Source organism: Rousettus aegyptiacus, unplaced genomic scaffold, assembly GCF_014176215.1.
Source record: "Rousettus aegyptiacus isolate mRouAeg1 unplaced genomic scaffold, mRouAeg1.p scaffold_m13_p_14, whole genome shotgun sequence".
Taxonomy (NCBI): Eukaryota; Metazoa; Chordata; class Mammalia; order Chiroptera; family Pteropodidae; genus Rousettus; species Rousettus aegyptiacus.
In genome coordinates this window covers 21626624-21645976 of record NW_023416289.1, presented here as the reverse complement: position 1 = coordinate 21645976, position 19353 = coordinate 21626624, and the positions used below count along the sequence as shown (strand labels likewise).

Sequence of the window (19353 nt, the reverse complement as noted above, 5' to 3'; positions counted from 1 at the left end):
GGGCAGGGCACAGGCTAGGAAGTGGGAGTGGGCGGGGCCTAGCGCCGTAGGAGGAGGATCCGGGCGGATGGAGCGTGGGGGCGGGCCTTGGGAGGCTTGAAGGCGGGTCTTAGAGCCGGGCCTTCCGGCTCGCGTGAAGCAATTTCTGCGAACTTCATTGCTCTCTGCCTTAAGAATGAGAGGCATATGAGGAATTATGAAATTGACAATTGTAAAAAGGGGGAAAAAAGTGGAAATGCAGTGCTGGTGAGTTGAAAAGATCCTGCCATGCATTCACTGTTGCTTGGAGGTTACGTTGGTTCACTTTTTCTGAACAGCGGTCATCACGTTTACCGAACACCTACAATGTGCTGGCTGGGTACCTGTCCCACAGCGAGCGAAAAGACACGTGGCGTTTACAGTCAAATGGGAGAGAGAAAGACATGAATCAAAAAATTCCATAGGCAAAGCAGAGGCCTTTAGTCCTTGGAGAGCATACAAAGGAGAAATGTGGCCAAATTGGATAAGAGAAGGCTTACTAGAGAAAATGGAAACAGAGTGGACTTTGAAAGCAGCTGTTCTCCAAATGCGGTTCAGGACTAGCAACATCTGTACCACCTTGGTCCTGTTAAAATATAGACTCTTGGGCGTCACCCCAGAGCTGCTGGATCAGAAACTGGGGGTGAGGCCCAGCAATCTGTGCTGTAGGGGAATTCTGATGCTGAGCCTCTGCTCTAAGGTATGTGTGAAAAGTAAAAAACGGAAAGGGGCAGGGGAGAGAGTTCTAGGAAAAAGGACAAGTTTGTGCAAAGACTCCATGGTGGGCAAAGACCCCAGAAGTACCTGGACAAGAGCCACTGAAAGGGAGCCTAGTTGCAGCTGACGTTTAAGAGGCCAGATTTCAGAGACTTAAGGCCAGGGTGATTTCTCCGTCCCTCACAGGAGGTACAATGTCTGGGGCCCATAATAGTCTTAGGGGCTCACGAAAATGTTTTAATTTTAATTTCTTTTAAAATCAGAGGAAAATGAATATAATAATGAGCGATATATAATAATGAATCTAGCCTAGATTATATTCATCTTTATACCAATGCAGTAATAAAATATAAGTCTCTTTATTATATTATGGAGGAAGGGGTCCGTTAAACCAAAATTACCTAGGGCCCAAGTAATTCAATGTGACAGTTGGGCCACAGACTTTTAAAACCACTGAGCTCAGATGTTCACCTGGCAAGTCTGCTGAGGCTGGGAGAGCCCAAGTCAAAAGCCTGATGACATCCTAATAATAATTATATGGTACTGCAACCATATTAGTGTACCTAAACCTCTGAGCAACCCCATGAAATAGAGTTATTTCCATAGAGGTATTATCATCCTCACTTTCCAGGTTAGGAAATAAAAATGTCTTGCTTAACTTCGCATAGCTGGGGTTTAAGGTTAGAGTATTCTGACCTCTGAGTTCATTTATTTTGACATCACCTCTCAGAAGCAACTGACCTGTGAATTATGTGGACCTGAATGAATAAGAAGGAGATAAATTAACCCCTAATCCAATATCCATTGCATACTTACTATGTGCCAGGCATGTCTAAGATGTGACTCTTGACCTCTAAGGCCTCTCAGCTCTAGTAATGCAGAGTGTGTTCTCAGTTCTGCATGAGAAGGGAAGGGAGAATGGTTCAGAGAACTGAGTTGGGGGCTAAAAATTATTGTCTGGGGATTTTATTTTCTCTCCTTTCAGATATCTTTCAACTGAATCCTCCATGTGAAGATGGGCAAACTGAAGCTCAGAGTGGTCAAGTACCTTTCCCATGGTCACACAGTGGGTAAATGGTGAAGCCAAGTGTTGACCCTACCTACTGAGCTGCAGCTGGTACTCTGGTAGGTTCTGAGGGATAGGCGAAATTTCAAGAGGCCAAAGTGGGAAAGATAGCATTCTCAGGAGAGGAAACAGCAGAAGCTAAGCTCAGGTTGTTGTAGCCGCCAGCCCCTGAAAGACACACGGACCACCAGAACTCAGTGAGTTATATAGGAAACATACTCTTTATTCAGCCAGCTGGGTCTGCCAGGGGTACGCAAACCCCAAATTAAGCAGCCCTGAAATGTAGAGGTACAGGATTTTTAAGCCCCAAATCCTATTCTTCATTCTGTCTAAACACAAAGGGCTCTCTTTCTGCTATTCATTACCTGTTGACCCACAGGTCAAGTGTGCAAGCGAGGGTACAGAATCAGAAAGTTTATTGTTAGAATGTTATGTTCCTATGGGTGACAGCCTATGTTCCTGTGGACATAGCCAAGCAGTAATTTTCCAGCCAGCACAGGGTGAAGTCTTGTTCAGAGGGGCAGGTAGTGTACTATGGCTGGAACAAAGAGGGCATTTTGCAGAGTAGAGCCCTGGAAACAGGTAAAAAGGCTTTGGGAGCCATAGCAACATGGAGGTTGTCCTTCTTTCTAAAGGGAAAGGAAAAGAGGTCTGGATTTTCAGGAACATCTCTGTGGAATCAGAGTGGGAGATAGATTGGAAGTGGGGAGAGACTGGAGCCAGTCAGGGGGCTCTTCCGAAAGCCTGGGCTCAAGGAACCAGAAAAACATGGTTTAAACCTTCTGAAAATTCGCCATTCTCCCAACATCAGAAAGTCAGAGCGTAACAGGGGATGGCCTTAATGTAAAAGGCAGGATCAAGATGTCTTGCTGTATATGAAGGCTATATGCACAGCATCTGCTTTCAAGATCAGAAAGACTGCTGTGAAATACTTAATTTTTATGGGTTTTGTAAGGCTGGAAGCCATAGCACGGGTACTTCACAACGTGAAATGCATCATAATAAGATTACATGTATATATATTGTATATAACCTTACATATGTAATATATAAGATTATATATTGTGTGTGTGTATATATATAACATACATGCATATGTGAGTTTATCTCTGAACCTATAAAACAACGCAGGTTTCGAGCTTAATGGGCAGTGCCTTTAGAGGAAATGATTTGTGTTTGTAGCTTTTGCACACAGATTTTTTGGTAGTAATATTATGGAAAATGCCTTTAAGAGAAACAATGCCATAAAAAGGTTAAGGCCAGCCTGCAAAGTCAGCATTTCAACGTGCAGTTCTCTCAAAGAAGCACATCTTAGCGCCCTGGGTAGACCTTATCTGCAGGCCATGCCTGGGTGCAGCAGAGATAAAGAAAATACCAACCAGCCTTCAGGAACAAAGGATGTCTGGGGAAAAGACCTACAACAAGCAATTAGCTTTAATACCAGATAAGTGTTATAATCCAGGAAAGGGGCTAAGTGCCCTGGGGAGTGAGAAGCAGCAGGCAAGCAATTAATTCTGCCTGGGTGGAGGCAGTGGGGTCTAGGTAGGCTGTGGAGAGATGATAAGATAATAGGCAACACTTAGCATCTGTATTATTTTCCTAAGAAAATAATGCTCAAGAAATGTGAGTTTCCTCCATTTCTTTTTCAATTTGCAGGAGGGTCTCTAAGCTCTTGAAGGGCAATCTCGGGGGAGAGCCTTCAGATTAAGTCTCACATATCCGTCGAGGCATAATGGTTATAATTTCTGGGATGGGCATTCATCTTCCATCTACTTACCCCTCCTCCTCTGCCAAGTCCGAGAATGCTAAGGGGGCACACCTTTCCCCTCTTTTGAGCGAAGGAAGTTGAGGGAGTTCTTTGAGGACTAGGTTTAAATAGAAATTTCTCTATGAATGAATCAGGGTCCTCAGCATCAAACCCATCTGGGGGCTGCTCAGTGCTCCAAATGTCACCCTGCAGGTGTTTCTCTCAGGGTGGAAATTCACCCAGGAACATGCATTTCTGAGCAAACTTCTAGGTGGGTTTTTTTTTTTTTTTTTTTTTTGCAAAGGCTAGACACTGGTTTGAGTGCTCCAGAGAGAGACATTTGCTGTTGAGAAGATAAGGTCACCTCCTGGCCCCAGAGGGAAGGGCAGATGGTGGCCACCAGTACCAGGAGGCACCATTCCTGGTAGCACTGGAACGGTCTTTCTTTCTGATCCTGGGAGTTGGCAACTCGGGCAGGTCCATCTCAGAAGAGGCTCCAGGGAAGACGAGTGGCTTGTTTTGTAGAAAGTGGACTGGAGATCCATCTCTACGTAATGTGGTCTTTGCTTTGCCTTTTTGAAAAAAGACCCATTAAAAAGGAAAGAGCTCATGAGTTTGAGTCAGCATGTTCTCCTGTTGATACTCATTCTTGGCGAGGCTTGGAGCTGGATGTCGGAGACAGAGAGATATGACATTTGATTTTTGCTTTTGAGAGATTTGGTTTCAGATATGGTGTTGAGTGACTTTAGTTTGCATGAGAATCTCCTGGGGGCTGATTACATATGTAAATTCTTGGGGTGCAGCCTCAGGAATAATGATACAGATGGGGCCCAAGGATCTGCATTTGCAACCAGACCCTTGGGTGATTCTGATGTAGTTTACATTTTGAAGGGAGGAAGAAATGAAACTTGAATCTGAAAAACATAAAATAGGTGACATCAGCCAGGCCCACTTTAGCCAAGAAGTCAGTGGCCTGAGACTGCCCTAGATTTCTGTCAGCAAGTGTGGACTGGGAACTAGAGGTTAGACATATTGTACAGAACATGCTTCTAGAACTGCCTTGGATTACAAAAGTGTAAATTGCTGAGGATTTATTTTGGGGGGAACTGCAAAGGTGATATAAAACAAAAAATATCCATGATGTTTTTCATCCATATTTAATTTTCACTATGTAACAATAAAACAGATATATGCTTGCATGTTAAAACGCCTTAAATCTCCAAGTTTCCATGAGCCAGGCCTGCTAAAAACTGACAAAAACCGATGGTTGCACATCATTTATGTATTTTACACCATTGTTGGTTCTCATTTCCATGCACCTTTAGAAATGAGCTTAAGATTAGTTATGTTTGATTTCTTTATGTCATGTAGTCTCTGTGTAATGGAACAATCAAGCAGGTTTAATTACCAATAACAGTCGTGCTGGGAAATTTGTAATGTAAATGAAGTTTCAGTCTAGGATGTACGTAGTGGCATGACTGTACCATTCAGTGAGGCGCAGTCTGGTCGCAATTAGCTTGTGAATTAGTTGTTAAATTGGCTTAAGATTTTCTAGTGCATGGGGGACACTCAGTGTCTGTGGAAGAAGCAGAGACTCTACTCCACAGAGAATTGCCCTCTGAGTCCTTGCCTTGGCCTTGGGTCTCCACACTAGGAACTCACAACTCAATTCTGGTTAAACTCTTGCTTTTATAGATTGGTGAGAGGAGGTGGAAACACATCCCTCCCTAAATCCATACTCTACCACCTACCTGGCTTGGTGCCTTATCCAACCTATTTATTACACCTCGGTGAAAACTATGCCGTCTGTGCTCTGCTCACAGGAATTCCTCTCAGGTGTGCATCGGAGATCATCGACACTACTAGGTGAGCAGAGAGACAGGTGGACAATACCTTTGAGAAGGATGCTGTCCATTTGCTGCTAAACTCTGGTTTCACATTTGTCCTATGGCTGGTTGTCTTAAATTAGCCACATAATACTCTTGGGGAGGGACAAAGTGGGCATTGGTCATTGCTTGAGGTCTTCAATGAAAATCAGAAAAGAACGTGGACTGACAGAGTAATTTCAGATCTCATGGTGGAGGATTGTACTTCTAGTAGCACTGCCCAATAGAACTTTCTGCAGTGATGGAAATGCTCTATATCTATGCTTTCTGATATAGTGGCCACTAACCAAATGTGGCCCTTGAGCACTGAAATGTGGCTAATGTGACTTAGGAACTATATTTTAAATTTTATTTACTTTCAGATAATTTAAATAGCCACATGTGGCTAGTGGGTGCTATGTTAACATAGGCAGTTTTATATTTTCTAAGTTTTATTCCATCCTGCAACTTTCTTGGAAATATCTGGTCAAGTCTTCCATAAAGGGTACCATATTTTCCAGGTTAAACACATGCTTTGGGAAAAATTCTTAGAGGTTTCTTCCCAGGGTATTTCTGGGGGATAGAGAGTGGAAACAAGCATCATTCATTCTTTTCTCATACAAAAAAAAAAAAAAAAGTAAGCTCACATTACCCCCAACCAGGAGTCACGCTTTTCCCACCTCCTAACATGTCAGTGAAGGGTTTAGATTTACCCAAGACGATAAGCATTAGCAACAAAAATGGTTATTTCTTTATTGCATGGCATGAGCTGTGTTGAGTGAGGTGTTGGACACAATGATCGGATGTCATACTTGTCTTTAAAGAGTCAATATTGTGCAAGGGGAGATACAGCATTTCCCAGAACGTTTCAAGCGACCTTAGACCTGTGAGGTGCCCTGTGGGAGGATGCTAATGCCAAATACATTTCGGGAAGGCTGCATTTGATAGCTCCTCACAGAGGAATAATCTGTTAACTTGGTCAAGTTTCCAAACTTTGTTTAGTCACACTTTCTTCTGATTTTCTTGGCCACAGAATTTGTTTTACCCCCATAATCCCCACTGACATTGATCGGAACTGGCGTTTTGTTTGAGGCACTTGGGGTGGTGCCACGTTAGAACGATGGGTGGGTGTATAGGGCAAGGGTAAATAATGTCCTCTTGGGGATGAAGGAAAATCTCATGTAGAAGCCTGAGGATGCTGCCCTAAAGTGTAGCTAAAACACTGCCATTCCTTCATTCTGTGCCTCCCCTCACTAACATCTAAGGTCTAGGAGAGAAGAAGCAAAGCATCTTTTTCCCATCGCTGTGGTCTCAGCATCCAGGTAATATGTATTTTTTAACAGAGTATAGATATGAAAAAAAAACACATTATAACTGCGCTTTGAAGGAGAGGAAGGATTTTGATGGACTAGAGTGAAGGTGATGTTCATTTTGGAAAGGAAGACAGACAAGAATAAAATCACTTAGAGAGTCATGTAGAAGCTAGCTTTGGCTAAAGAAAGGGTGGGAACCCAGTAATGGGAGATCACACTACAAGGACACACTGTGAGCAGTCCGTGGAGAACAGAAGGCGGGGGTGGAGGGAGTGGGGAGCAGGGGAGAGAGAGCTAGCAAGCACAAGCAAGCCAGCGTCTGAGCTGGCTCGCTTTACAAGAGCAACATCTAAGGGGGCCGAGATGTTGGAGGCACTTTTATAGCTCTAGAGAGTGCTGTGTATTCTACTGAGGAAGAAGCAGTATAGGTTGTGACCACATTCAATTTTCTGGAATTCTAGCTGGGTTACCAGCACACAACATATCCATTGATATAAATATACACACAGATATATGCATGGTATGTTTTTACAAATTTTTACAAGATTGATATTCAAAATGAACTTGCTTCAGTTTATCCGCAGGGAAGCAGAATGCGAAGCATAAGACATGCACAACCAGAGGCTCTTAGGGGATGCCATCCTCATAAACATGTCTGGTAGGACATTCATTGAGGAGATGAATCACCTTTCTGGGAAAGAGCATGAGCTGCCAGGCCGTATTTCCTATCTGCTTTGTCATTCAGAATACAGATGTGCTTTAGAAGCAGGGATAAAAGGCAGAGCATGTTTCTTTTAACATTGTTTGTCTTTCTTCACAGTTAAATGTACACTTTGTTCCTCAGATAGATGCCGAGCAGCTAACTAGCCTAATTGTATATATTCATGGAAAATGAGATGTTTATAATTTTACAATGTGAGTCCTCAGACCTTCGCAGAGATTAAAATGTACGTCCTGTTTAATACAGGTGAAAACGTGTTTCCGATCACATCCTCTACCACAGTGGTTCCGGGGGTGCTAGTTTTTCTCCCCTAACCCCCTGCCACAGTCACATGTCTTATTCCAACACATTCTCATCACCAACCACCACTTATGCTGAGGGCCTGTGAGTGAGGCGTTATAGGAAAATGTGTTCGTTGCTTTGTGTGGTTGGGCATCATTAATCCTCACAACCACCCTCACAGGCAGAGATGCTTTTCTTTCCGTTTGCAGGTGAGCATACTGAGGCAGAGCAGATAAACAATTGAGTATCATAGAGCAGGTATAGATGGAATTCGAATTTGAATAAAAACCATTGCACTCTAATGTCAGTATTGATCCTGTGACATTCTAGTCCTCATTGGACATGGTTTTTATACTTTTTACATCTACTTTTGTAAGTATTTAATTGCCAGTTAATATATACAAAAATACCTATACACGTATGAGTGTATTTATGCCCTTGGATACCGTGTATTTGTCATATATACTCTGGCTATTAAAAAGAATGGTTTAGGTAGTTTGCCCGATATTAAAACTAAAAACAACTGGAGAACATGAATTGATCATGTGGGAAAAGGGAAGAAATTGTGCCAGAAGCTGAGGGCAAGGTGGCAAGACGTTCGCTGCACTTCAGTTTATCTCTGAACTTCCAGGTAACCAAAGGAAGAAAGTGAGAAACCTCCTCTCTTTTTCATTCCATATCTACATTTTGCTAAATCTTTCCGCCTTGGCATTTTCCTTGTCATGCGTCCACACATGATGGGCTATTCCAGCTGCTGCAGGAAACCAGGGTCCCCGTCTCTCTCAGGAGCACAGAAGAGAAAAGGAGACTAAATCAAGATCTAAGACTTCAGGCTGTGCTAACCTCTGAGGGGCGGGAGTGTGTGTGTGTGTGTGTGTGTGTGTGTGTGTGTGTGTGTGTGTGTGTAATGATGTTTTTGGGGACCTGACCTTACAAATTCCTAACTGGCTGTAATCCTGGACTCAGTCCAGTCCTACAGAGATTGACGTCCGTCCCTAGTAGCATCTGACTTAAATAACTACAAATTATGATAATAAGCTTACTCATACTCCTATTGAGAAATTATGGCCTTCCATCTAACAAATACCGAGATCATGTTCATCAGAGTGAGATGTTTTTCCGTAATACTACAGGTTAAGCAGTTTTCATTTCTATTATGTTGCTATTGTTGCATTTAGATCTTGGAAATGTTTCTTGTAGTCAAGTGTGTATTTTGCCACAAATCTATCAAGTAGTATAAAACCTACATATGCAAATGTGTGTATACTATATATATATATATATATATATATATATATGCATGTGTGTATATATACACACACACACAAACATCACATAGCTGTTCATATTATACAGGTACATAACTCAGAGTAAAGGTAAATCTGGAAAAAGATGAATCTAGAGTCTGGCCCAGGGTTTTAAGAATTCTCCCATACAATTTGCCATCTTTGAGTTGCTGAGAGAGAGAATCTGTTAGGAAGGAATTCTGCATTGCTCTCCCTCCCTCACCCCTGGCACGTAGCAAGTATACCAGGACTTCTTCCTTCATCTGGAAGTGAGACAGAGTCTCTAGCAGAAAAACAAACAAACCTAAATGAAGAAAAGTAGGGAAGAATATGCTGCTCTCCCAAAGAGTGGTTCTCAGGCTTCAGTATCACCATCACCTGGAGATCTCATGAAGCACGGATTGCTGGGCTCCGCCCTAGAGTTCCTGATTCAGTAGGTCTGGGGTGAGGCTGAGAATTTGCATTTCTAACAGTGATGCTACTGCTGTGGTTCCAGGAATCACAGTTTGAGAACCACTGCCCTAAGCCCTTTGTCCAAATACAGTCCATGAGTTAACAGCATCTGTATCACCTGGGAGCTCGTTAGGTGTACAGAGTCTCAGGCCCCACCCCGGACCTACTGAATCAGAGCTTGAATTTTACCTAGACTCCCCAGTGAGTTGTGTTCACAGTGAGGCCTGAGAAGTGTCGATCTGAAGGAAAGAGAAGCATTTTCCAGCACAATACGAGCTTTTGAGAACTCAGCTGCTACCAGTAATGGCTCAGATTTCCTAGAGTCTACTAAGTTCAGTATTGTCTTTTTCTATTTTGTGATTATAGTGAATGAGTTTTCGTGCTCCTCTTATCCCTAGGTGGAAGTGAACTCCCCAGATCTGAGTGCCCATCATAAGTTACCCATTTGCATAATGCTGTAGTGGAGGCTACAATACTTCCACAGTAAGTTGTACATTGTGGGCTGTACTGGCTTTGAGTTTCGGTCCTGGCTTCACTGTTTCATTGCTCTGACTTTGAACACGATAATCTTCCTAAGCTTCCTTTTAAAAGGAGCCTAATAACAGGATTTACCTCTTAGAATTGCTGCGTATTGTTACTGTGCATAAAATTCTTAGAACAATTGTGGGTACATAGTAAGTATTACCTAAACAGTAGTCAATATTATATTCTCCTGTGAAGCTTTTCAAGTCTTAGCTTCTATCATGATTTTTTTTATATAGATATCTAAGTATAAACTGTGAGCAATACTGATTGGTGAACTTGCAAGTAAATGTCTCTTCCATCTCCGTATCTTGCAAGCACTTAGCACAAGTCCTCTCACATGCTAGATGCTCACTGAGTGTTGGCTGAATGAATGAACATGCAAATGTGTGCACTGTTTGCATGCTCACTCTGCTCATCAAACTGGGCTGTGAGTTTTCTTTGGAACACAGAATGCACCCAGGGAAAGATCCAGTACAATCAAGCAGGAAATAGTCTCTCCCTGCTCTTGTAGAAAACTCTCCATCAGAAAGAGCTAAGTCAAGGCGCTGTTCAAGTCTCATTGGTAAATCAGGGTTAGAAGATACACCCAGGACAAGGTAGCTAAGGAGAAAGGGCCAGACACCTAGGGATATGGGGAGTTGAGTCTAAAATGCAGCCCCGGGTTGGCCGCTTCCCACTCTTACCCGGAAGCGAATGGGTTTTATTTGCCAGGTCCTGAAAGTCACCTATCCACACAGTTGCCATATCTCTTTTCATCACTTCCCATCTCCACTACTACCAACTCTACCATCTATCTTCCTGGTCAAATAGTAACGTAAGGAAAGAAAACCCCAGGGAGGGTCCTGTTATAGACAGCTGTGACACCACAGACTATAAGACTGTCACTTTGTTTAACTCTAGATTCTTCCTTCTGTGAAGGCAGGAGCTGCCTACTTTGTTCACTTCAGTGTTCTGACAAAGGCTTTCCTTGACCAAACTCTAGTCAGTCTTCTTGGAGACCTTTCTTCTACTTATCCCAACCTTGGCCCTTGTCCTGTCTTTGGCCTGCCTAGCCCAGTTTTGCCAAGAATCCTACTAAGTCAATTTAGTAAGGATGCCTATACCCTTGATACCTCTCTGGTCAAGTTCCTCATCCCCCACCTTGGATGTGTAAGTCCTTGACCTGCCTTTGGCAAGAATCTCCCCATATGTTTCCTCTTAGTAATTTTCCATGCAGCTGATCCTCCATAGGCTATGAATCCCAGCTGTCTTTGCTGTATTTGGAGTCGAGCTGGATCTTTCAATATTTTTGACAATTGTTGCAATAGTCCTGAATAAAGTCTTCCTTACCATTTTAACAAATGTCAGAATAATTTTTTCTTTAACAATTCCCAGACTGAAGTGCAGTGTGTGGCCCGTGATGTGATGTGGAGAGTGTTTGCATTCAGGGAGCTCCACCTCTTTCTAGCTGTGTGACCCTGGAAAATGGCAGTAATAGTTATACCTGCTTCCAAAAGTTGTTTTAAGAATTAAATGAAACAATGCATGGAATGCACTTAGCACTGTCAACTGGCACCCTGCGGGTTGGGAAGGGCTAAAGGGAAAAGGGCCAGATCTTGCAAGGCTTTATCTACCATATCAAATAAGCATTATGAGCATTATAAGCAGTCCCCTGAAGATTCTCTCCTAAAAACGCCTCTTAGCTGCCATATTTTTGAAAACTGCGTTTATGTGGCAGCTGCTGCAATGAAGCTTTGTGTTTTGTGATTACTTGTCTCTCTAACAGCTGTTAGTTCCTCCTAGAACTCTGTTTACCTAATTTGGTTAGGCTGGTACACAGACAAATGGGCTGTGATATGATAAATGGTCCATGAAAGCGAAAGGCATAGGCATATAATACTAATCTTCATTCTATCTAGGAATAAAGAGAAAGGTTGCCAGCTGTGAAAACCCACCAGATTAGAAGCTGATTTCTGATTGTTAGCCTGCTGGGAGATAATCTTGTCTGCATGACCTGCAGAAATGGTAATAATTTGCAATTATGTACCAGCTTTTCTCTTAGGACACACAAACACTTTCTAAATATTTCCCTAAACTCTGTGAGGCAGAGATGCTGGGATATTATTTTGCAATTAAAAAGGCCTCTGTAAAGAACCACTTTAATCATCTTTCCCTTGTTGCCCATTTGGGCAGCCTCTCAAGCTAGTGGTTTGGGGAGGGAAGTGTTACCTGATCACGTTACCTGAACACCTCAAATCTTGGCGCTTGCATGTGTGTTTGTACACTGGCAAATTTGTTAAATTCTGGAGCGGCGCATCTCTGGTTCCCTTTTACAAGCTGCAACATCAGACGTATCAGAACAAAAGCACTTTGACCGGCATCCCTCAGAACCAGCAATACTTGGCGAGCCCTAAAGGTCAAGAGAAATAATGGCAACCAACTCCTTGTTTAAGTCACTTCAAGGACTTCCTATATAGTACTTGGGTGAAGAGTGTATCTTGCTAATGGGCTGCTGACCAAAGCATTTCCTTTTCCAATTTCAAAGAATCGTTATAGAACTGAGACCAGGAGGCTTGCCGACCAGTGATGACACTCATCTCCGTGCTGGGTTATGCACAGGGCCCCTGGTCAGAGCCCTGACAAATGGAGGCTCTAATCCTGGTTTAGAAAGCCACTTTTGCTGCATGACTTTAGGAAAATCTTTTCACCTCTGTGAAACTTTTTCTTCTCTTTTATCTAAAGCGTCTGCTTTCCAAGAGTGTGAGAATACCAAATGAGATAAACATGAGTAAAAGCAGTTTGAAAATCGTAAAGGGATATACGTATCGGGGGAAGGATTTTTATCAAGTTATTTGGGGCTGAGGCCTAAAATCAGGCATTCCGACCTGTTTTCTCTGCCAACCCGGAAATAAACGCTGCCCCATTATCCATGCCTGCTCCCCCTAGAACTGGAGGGACAGGTGCATGGTAGACATACTCTCTTTCTCCCTTGTCACTTCATCATTCCCCCATCACGGCTGATAGTCATCACTCTCAGAACTCATTCAGGCCTCAGTCTGTCAGGCTGCAACACTCTTGACAACTAGTTACAATGACAACAGTTCAGTGGTCATCTGAAATGAACTGAAACATGGACCTCTAACTCCTTGATACTTCAATAGCTTGGCTAACTCCCCCTGAAACTTACAAAAGGGAGGGCTGGAATGACAATGTAGGTACCACCCAGCAAAATGTTCTTTTGCTCAAGAAAGCATTTCATTCTCTGAGGAGGGTCCCTGTTGGGAAGGGTGCTCAGTAAACATTTAGTGTTTCGTGATGCCCACTAAACATTTTTTGTGTTTCCCAGCCCTCCGGTTGGGACCCATAGTACTAGTACTGGCCAACAGCCTTTGAACAGAAGTGACCTGTGTCACTTCTGGGCCAAAGCACAGAGGGGCCTCCTGGCAGCTCTTCCCTGGTCCTCCTACTGAAAAGGCCACGAGCCCTGCATGGCAATAGCTGTGAGATGGTAAAGTCTTCATTATCTCAGGCTCCCGTGGGACAGTGTATTAGTTTACTTGGGCTGCTGTAAACAAATTATCTCAAACTGAGAGTTTAACAATAGAAATGTGTTGTCGCACAGGTCTGGAGGCTAGAAGTACAAGATCAAGGTGTAGTCAGTGTTGATGCCTTCTGAGGACAGTGAGGAAGAATCTATTCTGTGCCTCTCACCCGGCTTCTGGTGGTTTACTGGCAATCTTTGGTGTTCCTTGGCCTGTAGAAATAACACGGCAATCTCCTTGAATCTTCACGTGGCTCTCCCCCGTGTGAAGTCTATCTCCAAAGTTCCCCTTTTTATAAGGACACCAGCCATATTGGATTAAGGACTCATTTACTCCAGTCAACCTCATCTTAATTAATTATCTCTATAATGACCTTACTTCTAAATAAGGTACAGGGAGTTAGGACTTCGATATATGGATTTGGGGCGAGGGACACAATTTAACCAATAACAGACAGTATTGACCCACATTGGATGTGTTGCATGAGCAAAAAATAAACTTTTGTTTTAAGCAATTGAGACTTGGAGGCTGTTTGTTATATTAGCAGTGTCTCACTTTTCCTAATTAACAGCAGAAGTTTAAATTATCTGCACACATTAAGTCATCAGCTTACCCATAAGTAGGCATGAAGTTGAGAGCAGCGTTTCTTCTGAGATGAGTCAGAGGTGGGCTCTCCCACATCCGACTGCCTTAGAGCATGGGTCCCCTATTAGGAACCGGGCCGCACAGCAGGAGGTGAGCTGCAGGCAAGCTAACGAAGCTTCATCTGTATTTGCAGCCGCTCCCCAGTGCTAGCATCACTGCCTCAGCTCCACCTCAGATCATCAGGCATTAGATTCTCATAGGAGCACCAGTCCCTGGCTCCGTGAAGGTTAGGGACTGCTGCCTCAGAGGTTGGTGGTGATTTACTGTCCACAGCCTTGTAGAACTGGAGCTAACTGGTTGCCTATCTGAAGGACTGAGCAAGTGCTCCACGTCTCACCTTTAACTTGCATAGAAGAATCACAAAACAAAGGAAAGAAGAAAAGAAAAATACTCTTTTCTTAGAATGAAAGGGTAGATAATCCATTTTTTAGCACTATTGAGTCAAAAAACAGGGTCCCAGAGATCTTCTAGTTCAAGTGATGTACCTCTAGATGAAGAAATTGAGATCTTGACAGGTAAACTGACCACTTGTCCAAGGTCATAGAGTTCATATGAGGCATAGCTGGGATTGGGACCTCAGTCTCCTATTCTAAGTCTGGAGAGGGAAGTTGGGGCAAATGATAGTGGCCAAATACATGATTTACTTTTGAGCACTGCTATGGTTTGAATGTTTGTGTCCTCCCAAAGTTCATGCATTGGTATTAGGAGACGCGGCCTTTGGGAGGTGACTAGGTCATGTGGGTGGCACCCTCATGAATGGGATTGCTGCTCTTATGAAATAGATCCTCCAGTGCTCCCCCGTCCTTCTGCCACGTGAGGATACAATGAGAAGTCTGTGGGGAAGAGGGCCCCTAGCACTCTGATTTGGGACATCCAGCCCCCAGAACTTTGAGAAATAAATTTCTGTTGGAGATAGTCTCCCCAGTTTGTGGCATTTCATTACAGCGGCCCCAGCAGACTCAGAGAAGCAGCTTATGCTGCAACAGTGGACATCGGTGAAAGTATGACTTTCTCAAAACGGAACCAAAAGAATGTCTCTTGCAATAATAACAACTGAGCACTTGAAATGTAGCTGCTGTGAATTGAGATATGCTTTAAGTGTAAAATACACCTCGCGTTTTGAAGGCTTAGAAAAATTTAATAATTTCGTTAATAATGATTACATGTTGAAGTAATAGATATACGAAATATGTTAAAATTAATTTCTTCAGTTGCTTTTTACTTTTTAAAAATGTGGCTACCAGAAAATACAAACTCACAAATATGGCTTGCAGTTGTAGTGCACATTATATTTTTATTGGATAGTGCCGATCTAAGGCTATTGTTAAAATGCGGATCCTTGAACACTATTCACTACCAAGTGAATGGAATCTGGTTTTGTGGTTCAGGCACTTTCACTTTGAAAAGATTCCCAGGTAATTCTGTTGCAGACTGCATTTTGAGCTTAGGACATAGCACCAATTAGCTGGCACTAGCTGGTGGCTGTGCTCAGGCTCGCCACAGTCTTTGCCATGCCCTCTGGTCCTTCAGACTTTGAAACAGAACATCTCTTGCCATTTGCCATTAGACAGTCAACAACACAAGTGAGACAAAGATGACAATGGAATGTTTTCCATCATACCTGCATCTCAAGTTTTTGGGAAAAAAATAGGAATCATCTTTACTTCCACAAATACGCCTTTTCACCTTTTCTGAGATGCAGAATGTATTCTGTAAGCGTTTGTTAGGTAATGTGCACAAATCATGAGGATGTAATCCATCCCGCTTCACTAGGATGAAGGAGGGGTGATTTGCCTGACCCCTCTGGCTGTGGGAGTTAGAGTTCATCTAACCAAGGTCCAAAGTTCCCCTCTCCCCCGGTGTGTGTCATTGTATCTGGAGTGGTGAGAAGCTATAACTTGTTCCCCCTTTTTGCTAAGATCTATCTCTTTTCTTTCACACTGGATTTCTGGAAAAATTTAAGTTAGCCTTAAAATGTGTTTGCATTTTTTCCCTTTATGTTTGAGACTCTGACTCTAGGTAAAGGTCATTCATCTAGAGGAGAAAAGTCTATTTCACACTCTCCTGGAACCAGAAAAATAGTCTTTCATCATATTAATGAAGTTTACAGATTAGACTTAATGAATTAAGAAGAAATATTATTCTTCCTATTTCTAGATTCTTCTTCAATATGTCAAATGGATGCCTATAAATTTAGAAATAATCTGTAAATAACATCAGTATAATTTCTATTTCATTTTCAATAATATGTGTGTAGGGGTGTGTGTGTATAGATTTTTAGATTAAACTTTTCCCAATAAAGGAATCCTATAAGTCTGTCTATAAAACTTGGAAAATAAACGATAATTAAAAGTAAAAATAGAAATAACCCTAGATATCATCACATAGAAATCACTACAATATTAATATTTGTCTGTAGTTCTTTTACATATTTTAACTCATATATGCTTAAAAGGTTTTTCTCTATTTATAAATTGGAGTATGCTTCAATATATACAGTTTTGTCTCCTGCTCTTATCACTAAATATTTATAATATTATCATAGACTTTTCTCCAAATCATTTTTTCAAAAATATGATTTTAAGAGTTGGATAATGAAATATGCATTTTTGATGGATTGAAGTTTGAGTGGGTTCTTGTTTACCAGTGGAAGCTGGGAATATGATATCATTACAGTCACTCTCTCTCTACATGCTGATAATGATGCTAATTACAACCTCTAAAAGAAAGTACTTTTTCTTTCCCCTTCTTGGTACAGAGTAGGAGTCTTTCTATGCACTTTGGTAAGATGAATAGCTGCTGACTTTTCATGTATTTAATATGTAATATGAGGCTGCAGTTCATGCTCATTGGTACTTTTTCTATAGATTAAGTGGCCCCTCATTGCCTGATCAGCAGGGAGGCAGCATAAAACAAGGTTATGGGCTGTAGGAGTTTGAACCCCAGCTCTACTATTTGTAGGCTGTGTGACTTAGGGCAAGTTACTTACCCTCTCTGTTCCTTAGTTTTCTCATCTGTAAAACGTGCATAAAACTAATGATTTTCTCATAGGGAGTTTATGCATTAGATATGATGACAAATATAAAATAGTTCAAATGAGTTCTAAACAAAGACATTTCAATAAATGGTGGATATTCTCTTCTCCTCCTTTCCCTCCTTTTTATCATCATCATTATTTTTATGTTTTACTTTTATCCTTTCTCTCTTCAGTGTAGAAACCTCTCAAAAAGCAAAAGTTCCACTGTGATGTTTATCGTGTCTCCATCTAGCATAGTGTCCCATACTTGTAGTTGCTTAATGAATGTTTATGGATTATTTTCCCTGAACTATAAATAGATGGTAAACATTTTTACTCAAGACTATGCCCCAGGCATTGCTTCAAGAAACAGCAGACCTTTGTATGCAGTAGTTGTACAATAACACTTTATTATTTAAATAATTTATTGCTCATCTATTTTATCACATCATTGCGTGCACCTATTATGTACTAGATCTGAACTCAGAACTGTGGAGTTGACCCCTGCCATCAAGAAACCCAACTAACTAACATCTTTTGTATTTGTAACATGCTCAGCATTTTGCTAGTCTTCTATTTTTACCTGTTTTGGACTGGTAAACTTCCAGTTTAGGGAGCAGCGTTTTACTGGTCTTATCAATTTCAGTAATATCTGTATAAAAAGGAAATTTTATTTTGTGGAGGAAGTCTGAATTTAAATATTCTATGCAAATCATACAGTTTCGGCCTGTTTGTTAAATTCGTTAGCCTGATTGGACTTCCTGCTCACTTCTTCCTTCGTCTTGGTGAAATCAAGGGAAATCGGTACCAGTGCATCACTAAGAAAGTGTACGGTGGTCCCGTTACCAGTGATCACGTCGAAGACGTCTGGCGGCTCCCTTCTTGCTATAAAAATAAAGGCATTCTCCATGGCCCAAAGTAAGATTCACTGTGGAACACTTTTTGACAGAAGAAGAAGTAGCTGCCTTAGGGCTCATGACAACTCCTGTTTGCAGTTATTATTAATTATCTTAACCACACGCTTACAATCTGTTTTCTCACTAGGTTAGATGATGACTGCACGGTTTCCATGAGTTAACCAGCATTGCGATCTCATTGAAAGTACCGATTCCCTGCTTTATTTTTTTGCATAGCCTAATATACTATCTGAAATCTTGTTATACATTTTTACACTTACCTGTTCCTTGTCTGTTTAACCCACTAGAATTTAAACACCATGGGAGAAAGGCTTTATTATATTGAATTCACTGCCATATCCCTGGTACCTGAAACGGCATTGGTGCATAGTCAATACTTAGTAAATACTTGTTGAATGAATGAATATACATCATTGTCAAGTGTATGAGATGCATTCTGCCTCTCATTTAAGAAAACAGTAGCAGCAACAAAAAACAAACATACCAAGAAAGGTACTATACCTTCCTTATCCATTCCTTCTCACATGCAGCCTGTCAGCAAGTCTGAGTTCTGTTTTCAAATATGTCTTGAACCTGGCCGTCTCCATCTCCATAGCCACGTCTAAGCCACTGTCATTTCCTCACATGGAGAACGGCAAAAGCCTGGCATCTCTGTGTCCTTCCGTTTCAGTCCGTTCCTCTGCACAGCAGCAAAAGGGATCTTCTTCAGTTTGAATTGCATGGTGTCAGTCTTCTACTTAAAATCCTTCAAACCCAGAACTCACAGCTGGTGATCCAAACTGGCTGCCGGGTATTCGAGACCCAACATGACAAGTTCTTTCTTACTTGGTCAATGTCATCTCATGGTTTCCTTTTAACCTGCCTGCCATGCTCCATCTGCCTTGGTTTACCATCAAGGCCAAATTCTTTTCTACCCCAGGGCCTTGGATAAGCTGTCCCCTCAACCTGGAATTCTCTCCCCGTCTATTCCTTTCCTACCTTTAGGTTGAGACAGCACCTTAGCAGAGATATCTCCCATCATTTCCATCTGTATTCCCCATCCCCATTCTCTTAGACTCTCTGTCCATCCTCTTTGGTTTTCCTTCATTGCCCATGTTACAACCCATGATTATTTGTGTTCCCTTCCTGTCTGCATCACCATAGTATAAACTAAAAGAGGATAAAGGCAGTGGCCGTTTCTGCACTATTGTGTTCCCAGTACTGAGCACTGAGCTGTTAAGTAAATTCCGAGAAGGTGTTTGTATTATTCTCCTCTGGCTGC

General features: G+C 42.0%; 1 protein-coding gene across 1 annotated transcript in view; it reads left to right on the top strand.

The window, feature by feature from the left end:
- The first annotated feature begins 120 nt into the window (after positions 1 to 120).
- ADAMTS18 (ADAM metallopeptidase with thrombospondin type 1 motif 18) overlaps positions 121 to 19353 on the top strand; it is a 350660-nt gene continuing 331427 nt past the window's right edge. The window contains exons 1-4 of the mRNA XM_036231505.1: positions 121 to 718; positions 1721 to 1860; positions 5244 to 5414; positions 9867 to 9951. The gene's annotated coding sequence lies outside the window, so the exon portion shown is untranslated. The remainder of the gene's footprint in view (positions 719 to 1720; positions 1861 to 5243; positions 5415 to 9866; positions 9952 to 19353) is intronic.